This window comes from Nymphalis io, chromosome 10 (assembly GCF_905147045.1).
Source record: "Nymphalis io chromosome 10, ilAglIoxx1.1, whole genome shotgun sequence".
Classification (NCBI taxonomy): Eukaryota; Metazoa; Arthropoda; class Insecta; order Lepidoptera; family Nymphalidae; genus Nymphalis; species Nymphalis io.
Genome location: NC_065897.1, coordinates 7,842,036 through 7,861,500, shown reverse-complemented (window position 1 = coordinate 7,861,500; position 19,465 = coordinate 7,842,036). Strand labels below are relative to the sequence as shown.

General features: G+C 28.8%; 1 protein-coding gene across 4 annotated transcripts in view; it reads left to right on the top strand.

Moving 5' to 3' along the window:
* The window catches only part of LOC126771019 (acyl-CoA Delta-9 desaturase-like), a 78,036-nt gene that overhangs the window by 43,099 nt on the left and 15,472 nt on the right, over positions 1 to 19,465 (top strand). Inside the window, exon 1 of one of the 4 annotated variants that reach the window (XM_050490661.1) lies at positions 4,586 to 4,736. The exons of the other annotated variants lie outside the window; for them this stretch is intronic. The gene's annotated coding sequence lies outside the window, so the exon portion shown is untranslated. Of the gene's footprint in view, positions 1 to 4,585; positions 4,737 to 19,465 lie in introns of those variants that run through there. 4 annotated transcript variants of the gene reach the window in all.

The window sequence follows — 19,465 nt, the reverse complement described above, 5'->3', positions numbered from 1 at the left end:
CCTATGCCAAACCTATTAATTCCTAACTCAACCCACGGCCTTCTGATCTGGAGTCTGAACTTAAACAGATGTTTAAGCTGTTAATTTTAAATGTTTAGTAATAAGTTGATGGTGTAACTATATCAATAAATAAATAAAATAGACTAGACTGACAAGAGTAAATCCAATGCAGAGTGCATTTGAAGGTTTGCAGGAGGTGTTTTTAAAGGTGATAAAATATTTTTTCTTTTATAATGAACATTTATATTTATAGTTTTCTATTTTTACTTAAACATTATGAGTAACACTTAAGTTTGAACTGACTGATCTCTCGTACAATTATGTTTAATTTTTAAGAAAATCCTTGTTGCAATATTTTCGTTACTATGTAGATAAATGGAACTTGTTAGAAATGCCTTTATTTTATTGAATTAATCATAATAAAGAAACAATCTTAATGATCTTAATCTCATGACCTAAATACCTTTAAAATAATTTATAACACCTATATTTAAAAATCAAACTTAGGGCGAAAAATGAATTATAACAAAATTAAAATCTTTATAGGTATGTACTGTAAAATTTTCTCTTTTTAAAAGTTGTTTCTTCTATTTAACCGATGATACGATGTTTGCGGATGATATCTGTATTATGACTCCGCATCGTGATATCTATCAAGTTAAAATTTACAAACATTTCTAACATAAAAACAAAAGGGATTCATGACAATAGCTTAAATAATATACAATTAGTTGCCATTCGTAATATGATTATAACTATAATGCGTTAAATAAATCAGAAATTTTATATAAATACAAATATTTGAATCCTATATTCTTATAATTTAGGTCTTATAATAATATTATTTAAAAATAATGTGAGAAGCGCAGTTCATGAAGTGTTTTTAATTCAAGACATCAATCATATTTATTTAATCTCTCTATTCTATGTCTAATTTACACACTTTATATTTTACTACATTTTACTTTCATTTCATTTTTTGGTTATAATAAAATACACGTATAACGTTATATGTTGGTAGATGAGTATAAAATTGTCAAAAAAAAAGTTCTTACGTCATATCTCTACTTACATTAATATATAGAAATGTTTAATAAACTCTAATACTCACAGGGTTATAAAGCAAAATTGCTAATGTTTTATTTGACACTAGCTTAGCGCTTGGCCCGTGGCTACGCACACGCCATAATCGAAAATCCAGTTAAACGGGAAAAAAAGACTAAAACATGTAAATTTTAGCTGTTATAAACCGCGAAGAAATAACTAATATTCACAACTCACACACCTTTCGTATTAATGATCTTAGTGTGATTATTATTATTATTTTAGTAATTAAAGATAAATACTGAATTATTGTAATGCCTCGTTATATACAATAGTAGTTAGTATGTAGTCATATAAGTTGAAGATTATCAGTAGCAGCCCGGAGTCTGGAAGATGGAAGTATGTGAGTTCAGTACAGGTGCAGTTCGGTTTCAGGTGAACTCTGGTCGAGTCATATTGCTGTCTATATACTTGTGCACTATAATATGTCCTGAGACTTGCCGCCGTGACCGAAATCGATCAGGAGGACATGATCATCATTAGGTGTAGTATTTTCATTTGCTAGGTCAATGATATCTTTGGTATAATATACACCTGCCCATGGGTAAAGCGGCAGCAAATAATAGAAAAAATACTACCCTTCTAATTTAAGTAAAACTATAAATAAGGCTATAATTAAGCTAAACAATTTAATGCAAAAAAAAATAATTTAAGAAAAAAATTACAACCGAGTCAATAATTGCAACCTAAAGCCACAACGTATTTAATATTATCAATTGTAAGAATATCCCAGTAAAACAATCCTTCACATTTACTTTTAACATTTTATTCTCTTTCACACGTATGTTGTTATATAATTTATTACTAATTAATATTTTACAATTCTATTACAATTTTATTTGCAATTCTTCCAATCACCCTGGCAACCATCGAACGAGACCATTTTTCCGTGCTTTGTTTCTTTTTTATATATAGCGTAGTTTTTTTTCGCTCAATAATTTCCAACCAGTGTTAATTTAGTTAAAAATATTACCATTATATTCTAAAAATATCAAAATAATCATTAAAAATCAGTAGAACCTTACACAATGAAATAATGAAATTAATGAAAAACCTCAAAACAAGACGACAGAACAACGACAGAATGCTGTAATTAACAAACTCCACATTCACCCCAGAAAATGGCATATTAGTAAATGGGCGAACTGATAGTTGGTCACCAGTTACATCACTAGTATTGCTGTTTGGCGTTAGAATATATGATGAGTGGAATGTAATTACCCAGACGGGCTTGCACCGAGCCATACAAACTTTAAATGTCGTTTATTTATAATGCAAAAATTATTTAAAAAAGAACAATAACGCTTTTTTTCAAGCACGGGCGTTGTTATCGCCAATTTACTTACTGCTGGCTGCCTCTAATAAATTCTGATCAACAAACCCTATGCCAAACCTATTAATTCCTAACTCAACCCACGGCCTTCTGATCTGGAGTCGAATCTTTTTTCCATATCGAGGCGTATTATGGCGATAAATATTTGTGGCGTTTTTTCTTTATTGTTATCTAAAGTTATTAATTGTATGTACATCTGTTGTATACGCACCTTTTTTGGTTTGGTCTTCTTTAACAAGGACATATAATTTATGTCAGTAATCCCAAATAATATGTATTATTGTTTTCGTTGTAAAGGCGCACTAGCAATATATATATTTTTTATTTTCAAAAAACAACATACACTATAACCAGGAATCTGAACCCAGGACCTCGAGATCTTTAGCCTTATGAGTTTTCTACTACACCAACGAGGCAGTTAGGTTATAATATGTATAATATAATAATAACTATTTACGCAAAATTTAGACATATCTTCATTTAAATTTAATTTCAAGGGACTTTACATGTAAATTTCAAAAAATTAATTATAAATTCAATATAAATAAAATTGTAAAGGAACGCTTGTGTGTTAAAGGTGAATAATACAATTAACGATTTTATGGATAATAGCACACCTTGGGAATGAGACGATCGCCGCATGGTTTTTTTTTTTTATTTCTCTCTTTTTTTGTAAATGAAACAATACATTTAAAAAAACCCGCTGAGTTTCTTTCGCCGGTTCTTCTCAGGGCTGGGTGTTTCTTTTCCGAACCGGTGGTAGTTTCTGGTTTGACTATCAATAAGCAAATGTAGTGCTTCAATGTTGAATAAATCATTTTGATATGGTTTGATTTGAAATGTTGGTTAGAGGCTGATTAGTTAAACAATACTATTTCTTTTTCTTTCGAATGTAAAATTTATGATGAAGGAAAGAGATAAATCACTGTTTAAGTAAACAACCGCGAAGCAACGTTTATAAATAGGTAATAATAGGGTGCTTATTATCCAAAAGGACAAATAAAACAAACAACTTATTACACCATTAAGGGTGTGAAATGAAGTGATCAAGATCTCTATGAAAAGTTTGCATTAATTATTTGTAAAAATATATATATGATTTTACATTATTATGCACAAATATATTTAAATAATAAAACATCAGTAATTATTACCATGAGATATAATTTATTAATTACTAAATAATTATTTAACTGAACATATAAATATATCACTCGCATGTTTATATAAATAAATGAGCAAGAGAGTCCATTTATTAGAACGGTATTACTTTACACTACGACTATCCTAAAGAGAGAAACGGGAATCATTATAGTCAATAATAATAAAGTATAACTTATTCGGTAATCGATTGTCATTTGTCATTACTCAGTGGTCGAAATTGAACCATAATCATTCCATCATCGATCATAATCATTGAAAAAAGGAAAATATGTTATATAAATTTACTTGTTCCTTTTTTTATACTTTTATGTCCAATTTTTATATTGAAAACACTAAATACTATAGCTAAGCCTAAAAGCTACCGAAAAAAAACCAGTTGACAAACAGTGGAGAAAAAGATACTGGCTTATTTTGTCTTTGCCTTTTTTATATATGTATAATATAGATATTAGACAAGCCTTTAATTATCCTGCTGCTGGATTAGGCCTCTACTCCTTTTGAGGAGAAGATTTGGAGCTTATACCAACATGCTAATCAATGGATTAGATGTATACAAATGTAGAAGATATTCATTCGAAAATATGTAGTCCTCATGATGTTATGCTATTTAAAAAATATTTTCAAATTTATATCACCTTTTACGTTTAAGGTGATCTAAATTTGACTACGTGTTCTGACCATTGGGTCATTTTCAATTCGAAGATATAATAAAACTAATTATACAAAAATCGTTATAGATATATTAAGCTCCATGCAGTTTCACAGAAAAATATTACAAGCATTAAGCAACACCCTTATGAACTAAAACCGACAGTATTAATTATTTTTTTTTTAATATTAGTAATATAAACAATATTAATTGATCAAGAGAATAGATGGTAAGATTTGAAGAAGATCTTAAAAGAGAAAATCAATTATTAGCTGTTGGGTGGGGAAAGTGTTACGCGGTGCACCTGAAACTATAAGTAAGAGGCAGTGACTGCGCGCGGCCCACAGCCTCAAGTGATGCGTGCACGCGTGGTGTTAAGACAAAACTAGTTAAGGCTTCATAGCACATCACAAATCGAACGGCTTCATTAGTGATATGATAGTGAGTGTCGCTTAAGTGCAACGTGCTTTTTGACAGCTTTAAAAGGTAATAATATTTCTAATATATAACTTATTTAAAATGGAAATGTAAACTAGCTGTGTCCCACCGTGTTACAATTTTCTAATAGAAGAAGAAATTATATAGATTTATAGAAAGTTAAAAAAAAAACACAAAACATAAAAATTAGACAAATCATACAATTATTTCAGCTTTATAATATAATATAATTTATATTTTATTGACATCGAACTGACATGATAAACAATACAACAATTTCTACAAATAAACTTTATTTCGCTCTGATTCTTTTTGATGTGAACAAAATAAATATCGGGTCTAGATCACCAATATAAAATTATGTCATTCATCTTCTTGCCAGTCATGTATCTATTATATTATTTTATAGTTTTTAAGTATCATACATGAAATAATGTCAATATTTATATATATGGCTCTTATGTTTTTATAAATTTACGATATTTATTTATATTACGAGATTAATTGATTTTGTTTAAATAAATCAAATCAACCTTTACAAGTTAGGCTGTTAATTTTTGATATGAAACTGTAAACAACTAACTATCACGATCGAATCATACATATCGTTTCGTTTTTCTCAAAAAATAGCCCCACATAATTGTCATGTGATATTGTTAATTATAAAATAGAACACACGTGCTAATTAAAATACGTAAATGCTTTAAAATGAACAAACGTCGGTGGAACGTGTATTGTTATATAATTACAGAACCAACTGAAATGCAAGGCCGTGCAGTATCAATAGATTTCCAATGTTTGGATCCATCGTTACACTTAAAATACTGACTCACCTAATACCATATTAACATTTATGTTATTTTAAAATCACGTTCATATATCGAAAATGAAACTTTAAGGATTGTATGTGATTATGCGTCGATCCTTGAATGTCTCAATCGTGCAAAAACTAGTAAATGGTGGAAATAGAACTGACAAAAAGTTTAATTCCGTTGTTTACTGGTGATGTCTTTCGCCATAGGTGTAAGCAAAATTATAGTCTTTGATTATATTTATATTAAATCATATTATATTTAAATTTGATACTACACTATACACATATACAGAAATAGAATCGGGTAAGTCTAGTTCGAATACTACACGTATTCGAACTACCTCTACCGCTGATTTGTCATCACCTTAAATTGAGTTTAATTAACTTAGTGCTCGGCGGTGAAGGAAAATATCGTGGTACCAGCACATGTCCGATTAACATTCTACCACATGATTATCCACAAACCCGCAATGTAACATCCCGGTAGAATAAGTTCTTAATCCAGAAGAGGCCATTGTCAAGTGCAACATTCACGTTCTGCTTACTAAAAATGATAACAGTAATCGTAATGAAAAAAAAATATTTTTAGTATATTATAGTGTTGTATTATTGTCTGGGTTGTTAATTGACAATTTCAACTATGTATATATATATATATATATATATAATTTTGTATGAACATCTTTCATGTTTAATAATAATAGAAGAATAAAGCTAATGACGTTCGTAAATTTTGAGGTGTAGATTGTATTAAGTGGTTCATGAAATTCATTTTCATGATAAATAAATATAGTTTGTAGCTTATAATTAAAATATTCATGCTCATTATAAATGGTTAAATTCAAATATAGAACGACCTAGAGTTTAATTTTTTGGGTAAAAAAATAAGATTACGTCGATTTTTATTCAATTTAATTTATTTTTTTATATTATGCAATTTGGATACTCTGCAAAACTGACAGATTTAAAAATTAATACTGTTTAGACAACTGTTGAAATATTATAAATTATAAACACGGTAGGTACATACAATAATGGTTGTTAAAAGTACTTTAGGTAATTTAAGATATAAAAATATTTAAAATTTAACATTTATATTTATAAATTATTATTTGAAATTTATAAGTATAAATATTGAATTTTAAACATTTTTTTGGTATTTTATATTACCTTTATTTAACTAAGGTTATCTTATCTTCAACCAATATTGTATATACTAATGTATATAAGCGGAATCTTCGACGTCAAGTCCGCGATATTTCGACGTTTCCGCTCCATGATCTAAGGATATAGAAGTCCCCCTGAAACATGTGGAATATTCCACGATAATTAACGCATGTGAAACTAATATATTGAATAATTATTGTGAGCGTAAGTTATTTAACAGAAATCGTTTAAATTTAGAAGCACTGATATGACCTAGTTTATAATCAAAGTAATAATATAGTGACGTGACGACACGACTAGAAATAATGACGACAAGGCTGCACAGGAGTTGATAACCTGTCTTATATACCTAATTTATAACCTTATTGTCATATTGTTTTTTTTAAAACTTATTAACTTTAATTAACAAAATATAATTAATATATTCAAAAATTTATCTTACAAAAGCTTATCTCTCAAAAATATAAAGGAATTTTAACAGTGTATTCTACTTTTGTATGTAAAAAATCTTTTATTGTTAAAAATAACAATAAATAATTATTTCTCACTACTTAAAAATAAATGTTCGGTGTGCTGTCGACTGGAACAATTATTACTGATATGTTTGAAATATTATATACAAATAGCTATGCCCGATATGCGTTGCACTTGCAATGTATATTTAAATTTATTTGAATTTATTTCGGAATAACGAATCAAAGGGGAAATGCTGCTAGCGTTCTTGCCACAATTCCACGCGGTCACGATTTATACAGAAACTATTTTTAAGCCTTTTTGTTAGCAAAATCCGCTACCGTTTGATGGAGACTATGGTAGTAGAATTGTAATTTTTTTTTTGTTGGAAAATATTTATTGCCGTATCTAAGGTTAACCCCAACCTTGGGCAAAACTCGTATGCCGTGACGACAAACGGTATGACGCTCTCTTATGCCGTCATACTTATATTTATTTTATTTAAAAAACTCGTTACGTTTTTATTTATTTTACTCCATAGATATATAATGGTTTTATTTGAGTAAAAAACAATTTAACAACTAAATTTCGACGAATTTTATTTTAAATTATTTAACATAAAATAATTTAATTGATATTTTTTTTACGTACAACCTAAGCTATTGTTATTACGTGGTAACAATAGCAAATATCCGGTTAGATTCAGGCAAGTTGGTTACAATCTTAGATCTGTAAAACTATACTGAGTTTTTTTTGGTAACTGTTTTAAGAGCCTCGAATGAAGTTTATTTTTATTTTGAGCATTGAGCATTCCGATCACTAAGAAATTGAGCACTAAATTTTTAAGAAATTAATGAAATGCCTGACTGACTGAAATTATAGCTTTAAATTCCATTAAAAAATCTTATTGATTGAAACGGTATAATTTGTCCAGGCTTTATTTACCATCTAAATCGATTTTGAAAAGAATAAATAAATTATTATTATTGCATGGATTGTTCATTATGTTTATTTCAATGTAATTATGCTTGAACAGCACCAAAAAATATATGTAGGTATGCTACGGCACGTAAAGAAGATAATAATTAACTAAGTACAAGTACTTACATTCAATGCTGTGTGAAAAACCAATGAATGTATAAATTTTAGTAATTGTTTTCAACGGAATTTATGAATATGAATTTGAGTGTTAAGTTACTTCGTCTCGAGAGATTGTGTCCTTGTCAATGCAAAGATGCAACAAAAATAGTAATAGTAAAATGTTATATTTGTATAACAAATAACAAAAAAATAGATGTTTTTGCATAGATTGATGTCAAATTCGCAATAATCGGAGCGAAATAAAACAAAAAAAGCAAATATTCGAGAAATGTCACGTACATCGTGAGGAAATAAAATTAAATATAAGAAAAAATATATGTATAAATATGTCAAGGTTGAAACGGAAATACCTACATAAATAAGGAACTTTAGTTGTACCCTTACGATAATGAATTGTTTTGACCAATCAAATCCCGTGAGTGCAGATACCCGAAGATTAACCGGAGAAACCATAATCTGCCGACAAATCCAAACGCTTGAGTTTCATAAATATTATGTAAAGGTGAAGTAATTACAAGAGACGCACTAGCATGTGTGTGCATTTGCAATATATTGCTCTAGCGACCTGTCCCGACTTCGAACTGCAATTACGGTTTTTAATGAGTTTTTTTTTAAACTTTAACTTGCTAGTTGGGCTTTGTGTTTGCTCATCTGAGTTAGTATCACTCAGTCACCGCTTATTCTACAGCTAAAGAGTAGTACTTGAACACGAGGTTATTGATTACTCGATTAACTCTTAGGAATGTTTAATATTTCTTTCAACTCCTACGTGTATAGGTGGTGCCCATTTACAGGCCCAGTCCTTTTAACTATCATATTACATAGAGATATATAAAATTTTAACTGATATGTAACTATTTGTACTTTTATATAAATCTATATATCATATGTATAGCTTTTATATAATGCGTTTGATTATTTTTAAAAAAAATCAAGATTTATTTTCTGTCGATATAATGCGTTCACAGTCTCTATAATTTCCAATGTAACTTTCTAGTGCCGTTAAAAAATAAGTATTGACAAATTATAATGATTAATGAGCGGAATATACATGAAATTAAATTGTGATTTATATAAAAAAACGTATGAAATCGTGTTTCAAGAAATCTAGGTGAAGTTTTACACTTTAGCGTACACTTTTATTTTTTTATTATACAGCGATGTGTTTAAAACGAGCCGCAAATTGTTGCTTCCACTATCACTTCGTGTGAATTTATTGTCATAAAAACAAAGGTCACATGACAAATTTTTAATGCTCGAGTCGAATGACAGTCAATAACTTAAGATATCTAGTCCACTTGTTAACCAAGCTATTAAGCTTTTTTAAGCTTGATATTATTTTATTTATGAATAAAAAGATAAATAAAATACTAATTATATTATATTTTATAATTAATAAAAACGTTTTCTCCAGCAATTTGTTTACGATGTTGTTACGGTGTTGATGAAGTCATTTCTTCCGTATCCTTTCCGTAGTTTATGGAAATCAGAAAGTAGATCATTTCGAGCGTCACTGACATTACAAAAATAAATTTATTGCTGAAAAATTATGAACATTTGTATGTTCAATATTTTGTAATTTCAACTCAAGAAATGAAGGCCGATGCAGCCAGAAACTATCAATGAAGATGTGACCACAGAAATGTGAGCAACATTAAGTACTGCACGAATAGTTTGTACACTACGACAAACAATCTTTGAGACTAGCTGAGCAAATATGAATGTTTTCACAATTCGTTACAATGAGCATAATGCTCCTCAAACACATTTGAATCTTTTTCCTTAGCTTATCAAATGAAGCTGTAAATGGTAATCGGAATATACTTATGTAAACATGTTTTCACTAAGCTTAAAAAGAATATACATATAAACCTATCAGCAGAACTGTAGCTATGACTGGATTAGTGTTGAGTAACTAAGGTAACGCATGAAAAGCGAATGCAATACTGATATGAAAATGTTGGGATGGATTTGTCGAGCGAGAAATTAAAGAATTTGTGACAGACATTAAAAAAGAAATTAGTTTATCATGGTATGGTCATATTCGAAAAGAGATTAACTGAACGTATCCTAGAAATAAAAAAAAATACATAAAAAATAAAAAACGGATAAAAGCTAAATAATGATATATATATATATATATATATATATATATATATATATATATATATATATATATATATATATATATACCTTATGTTAGTTTATATAAGGTAATAGCTTATAAAAGACCAGCTTTTCAGCTATGGCAATACATTTTAATCATAAGTTAAAAAAAAGATTATATTGCTTGCTTCATCAGCCGATGGCAGGTCTCTTAATTTAATCTTTTAAAATTAAGATTCAAAAGTGCTTGTACTTTTACATAAAGTAATTTAGCTTTTCAATAAACTTACATATCTCCTTTCCTTCTCCTTTCTTCTTATTGTATCAAAGTAAAGTTTGACTGTCGAAGTTTTTATGATCGCTCATAAAGGATATTTGTTTTGGGTCTAATGTACTTAATGTAAAGGGTTACCGCACCCAAGTACAAGATAGATAATTCTTGGGTTAAAAATTACCTTATATTGATATTTAAGCTATTTTTAAATGTCAAAGTATTTGCTTAATTTGAATTACTTAATGAGACCCAGTAGTAAGTAGTTTGTGTCTTGTATGATTTTTTGTATGCAATAATGATATTTAAGACAACATCAACAAAGCTCGAGTGAACACTGTACACAAGCATTGACAGTTCGTTACAAACTAAACAATATATATAATATATTTTACTTTATATGAGAAAAAAAACTAAGAATATATTATTCAGATAGTTTAGGTAAAAAGCAGTAGGAAAATTTTAGTTTTAGTTCATAAAATAACAAAATAAATTAAAAAAATAAATTCAATTTTTTCAGTTTTTTTAAACTATTTTTGAACACCATGAAATAGTAGCCGCCGTGTTATTACGTCATAGGGCTGAGTAAACTAAAAAGTTTCAACTGTCATCTCAGTAATCGTAGCGAAATAAAATATATATTTATTTAGTTAATAGCGTTCAGACAGACAGACGTGACAGATACTGGATTCACTATCCAAACCAACACACAGAAATTCTTTTAAGTCTTTGAATACTTAATGAGGGTGGGTGGGAAGCAAGGATTGGGTTGAGCATGTTTACTTATCTTTATATCGTAAAAAATGTTTATTGTTCTGTGGGTCATATGTAGGTATGTTATTTTTATTTATACAAGGTCATTATTTTTTTTTTAGGTTAATTTTCAATGTTGAGAATGTCTTGGAGTGATCTCTGTGTGAAATTTGTATATTATGGTAATCATAAAAATTGAAACAAAAACTTAATATTATAATCAAATATCTAAAGCCGACTTCATACGGATGAAATAAGAATTTTATTGAAATTTAGTTTTTTTTTAAATTTCGGGACCTGATCGCAACGCAAGCCATCCAAGCCGTCCAAAAACATATTCCATAATTCATCATCAAAATCGGTCCAGAATTTGGGTAGTTAATTAATGGACATACACACGTACTGAAGAGTTATTATTATAAATACATATCAATATTAAAGATACTCTACATTCATCTAAAATGCCAAACGAACATAATGTAAGTTACATATTTATATGCAGAAATCTAAAAACCAAATATCTTCCTTTATATTCAATTAATGAAACAACAACTTTATCGTCATATACTTCCTATGTCCTTATGACCAATTTCGGCCACGGCAGCTAATCTCAATGGAGACTAATCAACTGCGCAGGACATATTATAGTGTACAAATGTGTGCGCCAGCACTCCGTATTCTCTCACTCTTACAATTCGACGGGACGGCAAATTTGACACGACCGGAAAGAGTTCAGATGCAGGACCAACGGTTTTTCGTGCTTCCCGAGGAACGGGGGTGAACTTCAAATGACAGTAAAACTCAATAACTTTTTATCGGCTCGACCCGGGGTTTGGATCGAACCTAGGACCTCGTGATCTGCGGCCTTATATCTAGCCACTAGACTAAACAAAGCATGTTGGCATCTAGTGGCAATGTTCAGTATTCCTAATGATACCTTCTTCTTCTTCTTCTTTGATTACCTTCTTGTAATGTGAAGTAGTATAAAATATATATTAATATTTTATTTCTTAGATATGAACTATGTCATTTTATTTAATAATGTTTTGTTAACAAAATACGATTTGTATAAGCAAATATCAAAACTACTTTTAAAACATGTGTATAAAGTCGTGAAACCGTACAAAGCATTTTTAGAGCTCTAACCGTTACAGGGCCGCTTGAGGTTTTGTGATCAGGTCTATTCTGTTAGTATAAATTCAATAGTCGTCCATGTTTTAATTTGTGAATTTAAGCATCAAATTTTCTGACACTCGTTGTAAATAATATTTATGGACATACACAATAATCTAAGCCAAGAGGAAAAGTAAACCGTGCCCCGCAGTGGGACATTCATAGACGGTGACTTACGAGCATCATTGAATTAACGAACCTAATTTTTGCATAATTCATCTCGTGAGGAAACCCGTATGTGTATCCCTCTAACCCACTTTCGAACATCGTGGAAGAAAAACCTGCTCCTCAAAAGTAGGCCCCTATCTTTTAGTAGTTGATTACTGGTCCTTTTTTTTAATTGAAATTCAAATTTTTAAAGCTTACTCAATGGATATGTTATACATGTGGATGAATACTTGTGTCAGATTTTCGTCCACCACATGCAGGTTTCGACACGATGTTTTCCTCCACCGTCAAGCCTGACTCGACACAAATAAAACACATGAAAATTTAATAACACTTGCCTGATTTGATTTGAATTCCAAATCGTCGGTTAAGATTAATGTCTTCCAAGCACTGGGCCATCACGGCTCTAAATTAAGCTTGATAGTAAATATTACCTTCACACCTTATAAACTAAAGTTTCCCTGGATAACATTTGAAAGCGAATAAGTTAGATTAAGTTATTTATAAGAACACTCTTTTATTGTCAAGCGAAAGTAATAAAATGTTATTACTTTCGTTTGGAAATATAAGTGTGTTCTTATAAAAAACATAATTTTCTAAATATTTATCAAATAGTGGTTTTCGCAAGATCACATTATTATTTAATTAATATTCATACAAAATTAAAAGTACGAAACAAAATTTGCTGTCTGTTTCAACCGAAAGTACCATGAATTGTAGAACTTTTCCCCATCCACGAATTCATTGACGTTACATAATTGTCTATTCTGGAATAATAAATAATCTACGATATTCATAATGGGTCTGTGAAAAAATAGCAGATGTTATCAGAACTTTGGAAGAAAACTTAAGGTTATTAAGTGAAATAGTGTTGTATTAATAAAAAAAGATTTATCGAGAACAGTTATTATTTCATAATATCTAAATATACAGACAGCGATCGATTTTTTTTGACTATCATTAAAAAAAACGTCTATTTTACCGAATTGATAATAAAATTAATAAAATGATATCTGTCAATTATGTAACTTGCAATTTTTAAAGAATGACTGTTTTTAAGAATCGTATTCGTAATTGATGCATAAAAATCGTTATTTTTTATTATATCGAACGTCGTATTTTTAAATTATACATTTATATTATATTTATAATTCATAAATAACATTTTTTATTAAACTAGAATCTCTTTCGGATCACTTTGAGTGCGTACAAAACTGTTTCACTTTTTATTCACATTTAGTAAAATATCAAAAATCGAACAAGTGCCAAATAATACAGAATTGTTATATATTATTATAGATTATTATTATACATATATTCATGAATGAATTTAGTGGGGCAGACTCTGGCGTTGTCATTTGATGCGGCGTTCACTTTCATTCAGAGAATTTCTTCCGAAAGTATTACACTCATAATACATTCTAATTAAATTTATTAATAGAAAAAAAGTCTTATTTTCTATACAAGTCGAATTATATAATGTCGAATTTTGAGCGCTTAAATTGTTTGCGTTCATTCAATCTCTATAAGATATATCGATGTATAAACGTATTAAAATGTTAAAATCTTTATTCAATATACATAAAAGCGTTACACATGCTTAATGATCGTCAAAAGTCTACCAACTGTGTTTCAACTACATAACCGTAGGTCACTGTTGTACGGACTTGTCAATATTTTATATTTAAAAAAAATATATGAACTTAGTGGGTAGTTAGAAACATAAAGTCGATTTGTGTAAATGTGTTCGCTACCTAGCTCAATTGCAAAACGATTGTGTAATCGTATTTTGTCTTAAAAAAATCTTTTCTATCTGTCTTTTATAGATAAGTCAAAATTACTTTTAAATGATAATAATTAAATGGTACTTTATGCACTAAGCTCGTATGATGAGGATGAGTAATTCGAGAGATATAAACAAACCAGTTTTAGGACACTTGAAAAAGACGTGTGTTATAATTTTTCTTTAATAGAAGAAGGTACAAATAGCTAGAACGCCATTATATTAAATAATATAAAGGCGTTTCACACGAATTGTACAAAACTCCGCATTATTTGTTTTTTTATATGCGAAATGAGTTCTAACTCGTGGTACACTTTAGTACCATAAAAAAGTAAAATAAAGTAACAGCCAATACATGTCCCACTATTGGTCTCCTCTCCCTTTTGAGAAAAAGGTTTGGGGCTTATTTCACTACGCTAATCGAAAGCGGATTGGATATACATGTGGCAGTACCATATTATAGGTAATTACACATTCCGCTTCATCATCACATTAAGTCTATGACGTCACTTACTATATTGCGGCTCATACGATTGATTTACCGAGAACATATACAAATGAACTAATAATCTATAATAAAAAAATGTAATGGCACATATTAAAAATTAAATATGTACGAGAAAAAGTAGTTGGTCAATAACTCAAAAATATTAAGATCACATTAGAATTTTTTTTTACTTTGTTGTTTATAAAATCTCAAATTATCGGATTTTTTTATGTTTTTAATTTGTTTCATCAATCTAGAACACAACTTTCCTGTTTTTTTAGATAAACTATTCTTACAAACCAGAAGTGAAAATGACTTTTTTTAAAAAAATATATAAATAAGTATTTGACTTTATAATAAGAAATACATAAATAACAAACAAAAAATGACAATTCAAGTAATAGTATTTTCGAAGCACCCAAACTTCGCGCCAAACGTTATATTCTTCTCCTATGACGGGCGATTACGCACTGTTCTTTATTTTAAACATATTTCGGCACAAGGAACTGATACATTCGGTCGAAGATTGTTAAGATACAAATGATACTAGTTTGTTGTTTGATTTATTGTTTTCTGTTACTTTTATGTCATATCTATATATATACATAATGACTTTTGTTATATATTTATTAAATAAATAAATAAACTAACAAAATGTGACTTATGTGCCTGTATAATATATTAATAAAATTAGTCTTCAACATGTAGAAATACATGGCCGCAGACTTTTAAGAGGTATTTTTAAACTCTATAACTTTCTATAGAAAGTATTCATATATCCGTCCTTTATGTTCATTGCAAATAATGGTGAAAGAAATTTTGAAATCAGATAAGTACTTTAAATTTACTTCGAGCTTACATGTAAACTTACAAAATATACTTTTTTATAATATATAGTCTATTCCAATCGAAGAAGGAGTAAAGATAAACAAAGCTTAGATTAATGTATTCCATGCGATTTGCCTTAAGACCGGCAATAATATGTACTATAAACAGTTATTTACTAATATTTAATAAAAGACTATACATAAAAAAATCCACCATAATTTTACTTTCAAAGTTTCGATAATGACTTCGCTAACATTCAAAACGCTACTATATGTAGCTTGGCTAATATTAAGTAGGTAACCTAACCTAATATTGGCTAAGAAAGTAGTAACTTAAAACTCATTTATGACAAAGTCACTCTAAACGCAAATCATCTTCACATAGACCTCTTTATTGTTGAATAAATTTTATGACTGGCTTTATCTAGGACGAGTGAGTTGTAAAATAGAAACAAAGTCGAATTTCGAGAGATTTTAAAAGCATTACAACAATCATTATTGTCGCACAAGTGCCATTGTATAGTATTCTTGCAAAAGCGTTTTGAACGCTAAATGCGCGTTTAAGTTATTCAATAAGCCGAGATGGCCCAGTGGCTAAAACGCATGAATCCTAACCGATGATCGCGAGATACTTATTCAGGTACTTGTTTCATATCGATGTGTTTTGCATAGTCTATGTAATTTAAAAAAAAAAAACAATTTACTTTTATCATAAAAATAATGTTATGTTTGGGTACAAAACATCCATACACATACAAATAATCCTACATAAAGCCGGTTCGTTCCCCGGTCCCCAGTTTGTGGCCAAAATGTCCCGGGTAGGTACCTAATTTAAGACTTCCACTGCATGGAAAAATAAAAATGTTATTTGAAAACACTGTTATCTTCTTTATGAGTGACAAAACATAAAACAAATTAACAAAATTTAAACGCATAAATCACGACGATTAGCATGAAAACTAAGACAGTCAAAAAATACCCAGTTACTATAATAATAAACAAATATCGATATGAACTTCCGTTACACTAACCGTCGCTACGTGAAGACTACCGTTAAGTTAAAAGAAACCTAATACGTATTTGCTACTTCAAGATGTAAACACAAGTTAAATACAAACAAACTTTTTTTATAATAGATAAGTGGTAAATGAGCCTATTTAAGAAATATTGCAAATACGCCTCGAATCTTGAGAACTAATAACAGTCCCGACGGGCATGCATAAATGCCACCACGTTGGTCATTCTTCAATCAAGTTGGCCATTCTTCAAGAGACTATTATGTGCCATCTGGAACAATCTTAAAGCTCGACAATATTGTAAGGTAGTATTAATATTTCAAGATTGACATCATATGATCTGTTTTATTATACATGTACAATACATGTATAATAAAATAGACCAATGTAAATACACAAACACTTTCTATTTGGCTTGCAAAATAACAAAGTCCATATGAATAAATTACCCATATTTATTCATATAAATAGTTATTTTTATCAAAAATATGTAGTCGAATATCTTTCGAGTTTCAATATCTTTGATATATGAACTAATACAAGCAGGAGATTGAAAACTAAGGACTTGACATACGATATTTATAATAGGTCGTTCTACAAACTGACTCGTGCAAAAAAGTTAATTTGTTAGTTAAATGTGATGAATATAGTAATAGAATTTACTAGATTATTCAATATTAGTGTTATAGGTTTACAAAATGCAGAATATAATCATAATTGGAATCAATTAAACGTAATTAATTAATCATTGTTATGATTTAAAAGAAAAAAAAAACTAAATACCAAAATGCTTTTAATAATAATGTTATTATAAATATACTTTTAACTTAAGCAGTAAGATTGAGTAGTAAAAACGTGAAAACGTAACAATCGAACAAATAAACGCACTAACTTTCGCATTTATAATATTAGATAGGATGAGAGTGATTGGTAATTTAAATGTTAACTTCTGTGTACTTAATATTTTGCGTCGCGCTTTTTTTATATACTGTGATGGAGTCACTCTAAATTCAATAATACGTACCGCGCCTGTTACCACTTGCCAAGAAGAAGTGTTCGGTGGTTATTGCAATTCTCTCGTAAACCTTTGATTTAATAAAAAGAGTAAAAGATTATAAAACAATTTGAAAAGCTACAACTTCATCCAAAGTATTTTATTAAAAAATAAAGTCTTTTAAACTTTCTTTTCCACAGGTATGTATATGGCTTATTATTTGTAATTAAAATTGTATTACAATTATTATAACTCACAAAGATTATAGCTTAAGCCATCTCAAGTTATTAGCCTTAATTAATACAGAAATAATGTTGGTCTAATCTTAGAAAAAAAAATGGTTAACAAAAACGTTTGTTTGAACGTAGCAGAAAGAATAATATTTGTCATGGTTCAGCAAAAGTACAAATATTCCTGAAACCGTGAAGATTTTCTTGACATATTGATAAATTATATTTTAAATCAATAAACAATAATTTTTGTCCCGGGTATTTATAATTGAACAATATAGTATATATAGTACCATACATATTTACGATTCGTTATAAAAATGTGAAACTATCTTAAAAGTAACTTAATTATTGATAATTCAAACAACCTTAACACACGTAAAAATGCTTCATAGTTTACATTTTAATGTACCTAACAGACGTAAAATATTACGTCATTATATGTTATCCACGATTTCTCTTTCATCTATATATTTATATTAAGTTTGATTTAGTAGTATTCAGTTACAATTATTAAAACTGTAATAGTAGCAAATACTTCGTGTTTTGATACAAAAATAAGTACTTAATAAAAAAAATCGATGACTTTCACCTAGCTTAAGAATGGAGTACGACGACCTAATATATTATTTTTGGTTCGTTTATATACTTTTAATAATATCTTACGAACTTGGATATTTACCAACATCAGACCACTAACTCTGTAATTGGATTTTCTCTAAGAATCTAAAACGCAGATTATTTTGTAAGATCGTTTTGTACCAAATGTACATATATTGTATTGTAAATGTCCCAGGATATTATTATAAAATAAGATTAATATCATTTATTTATAACACAACACTATTAAAAAAAAACAATTTATGTCTACTATAATTTTACTTTCAAAATCCCGATAATCGAAGCCCATTTGCGAAGCCATAGTGAATCGACCAATGATATCGTATCAATTCAATATCAGTGGTTTATTTTTTTGTTTACTCCTCTTATGGTTCGAATATTTTTAGCGTATATGACTTGGAATTGACAAAACTTATATTTTTCTATATGCAAAAAAGTATACAAATTACATTAAGTTATCACTAAATGAATTGCATAAATTAAATAATTAAAACATCAACAAACATCCAAACGTCATCATTATATTATTTCTTCATATTTTTAAGTAAAATAAAAATAATTTTGAATATGTTTTAAAATATAAATATTATTTATAGTATTGAGCTAGATATTGTCGTATCAATTTATTTTGTGCCATAAATGTTAAAATATCTATTGAATTAAATAAGAGAAAACTAATACGAAACGGAGATAAAGCCATGATCGAAAGTGAAGTAAAACGAGTTTACGATATGATTTTGAAAGTGGTAGACTATCATCAATCGCACGCGGCCGTATCAAGGTATGTAATGCGTTTTACATCCTAAGTTTATT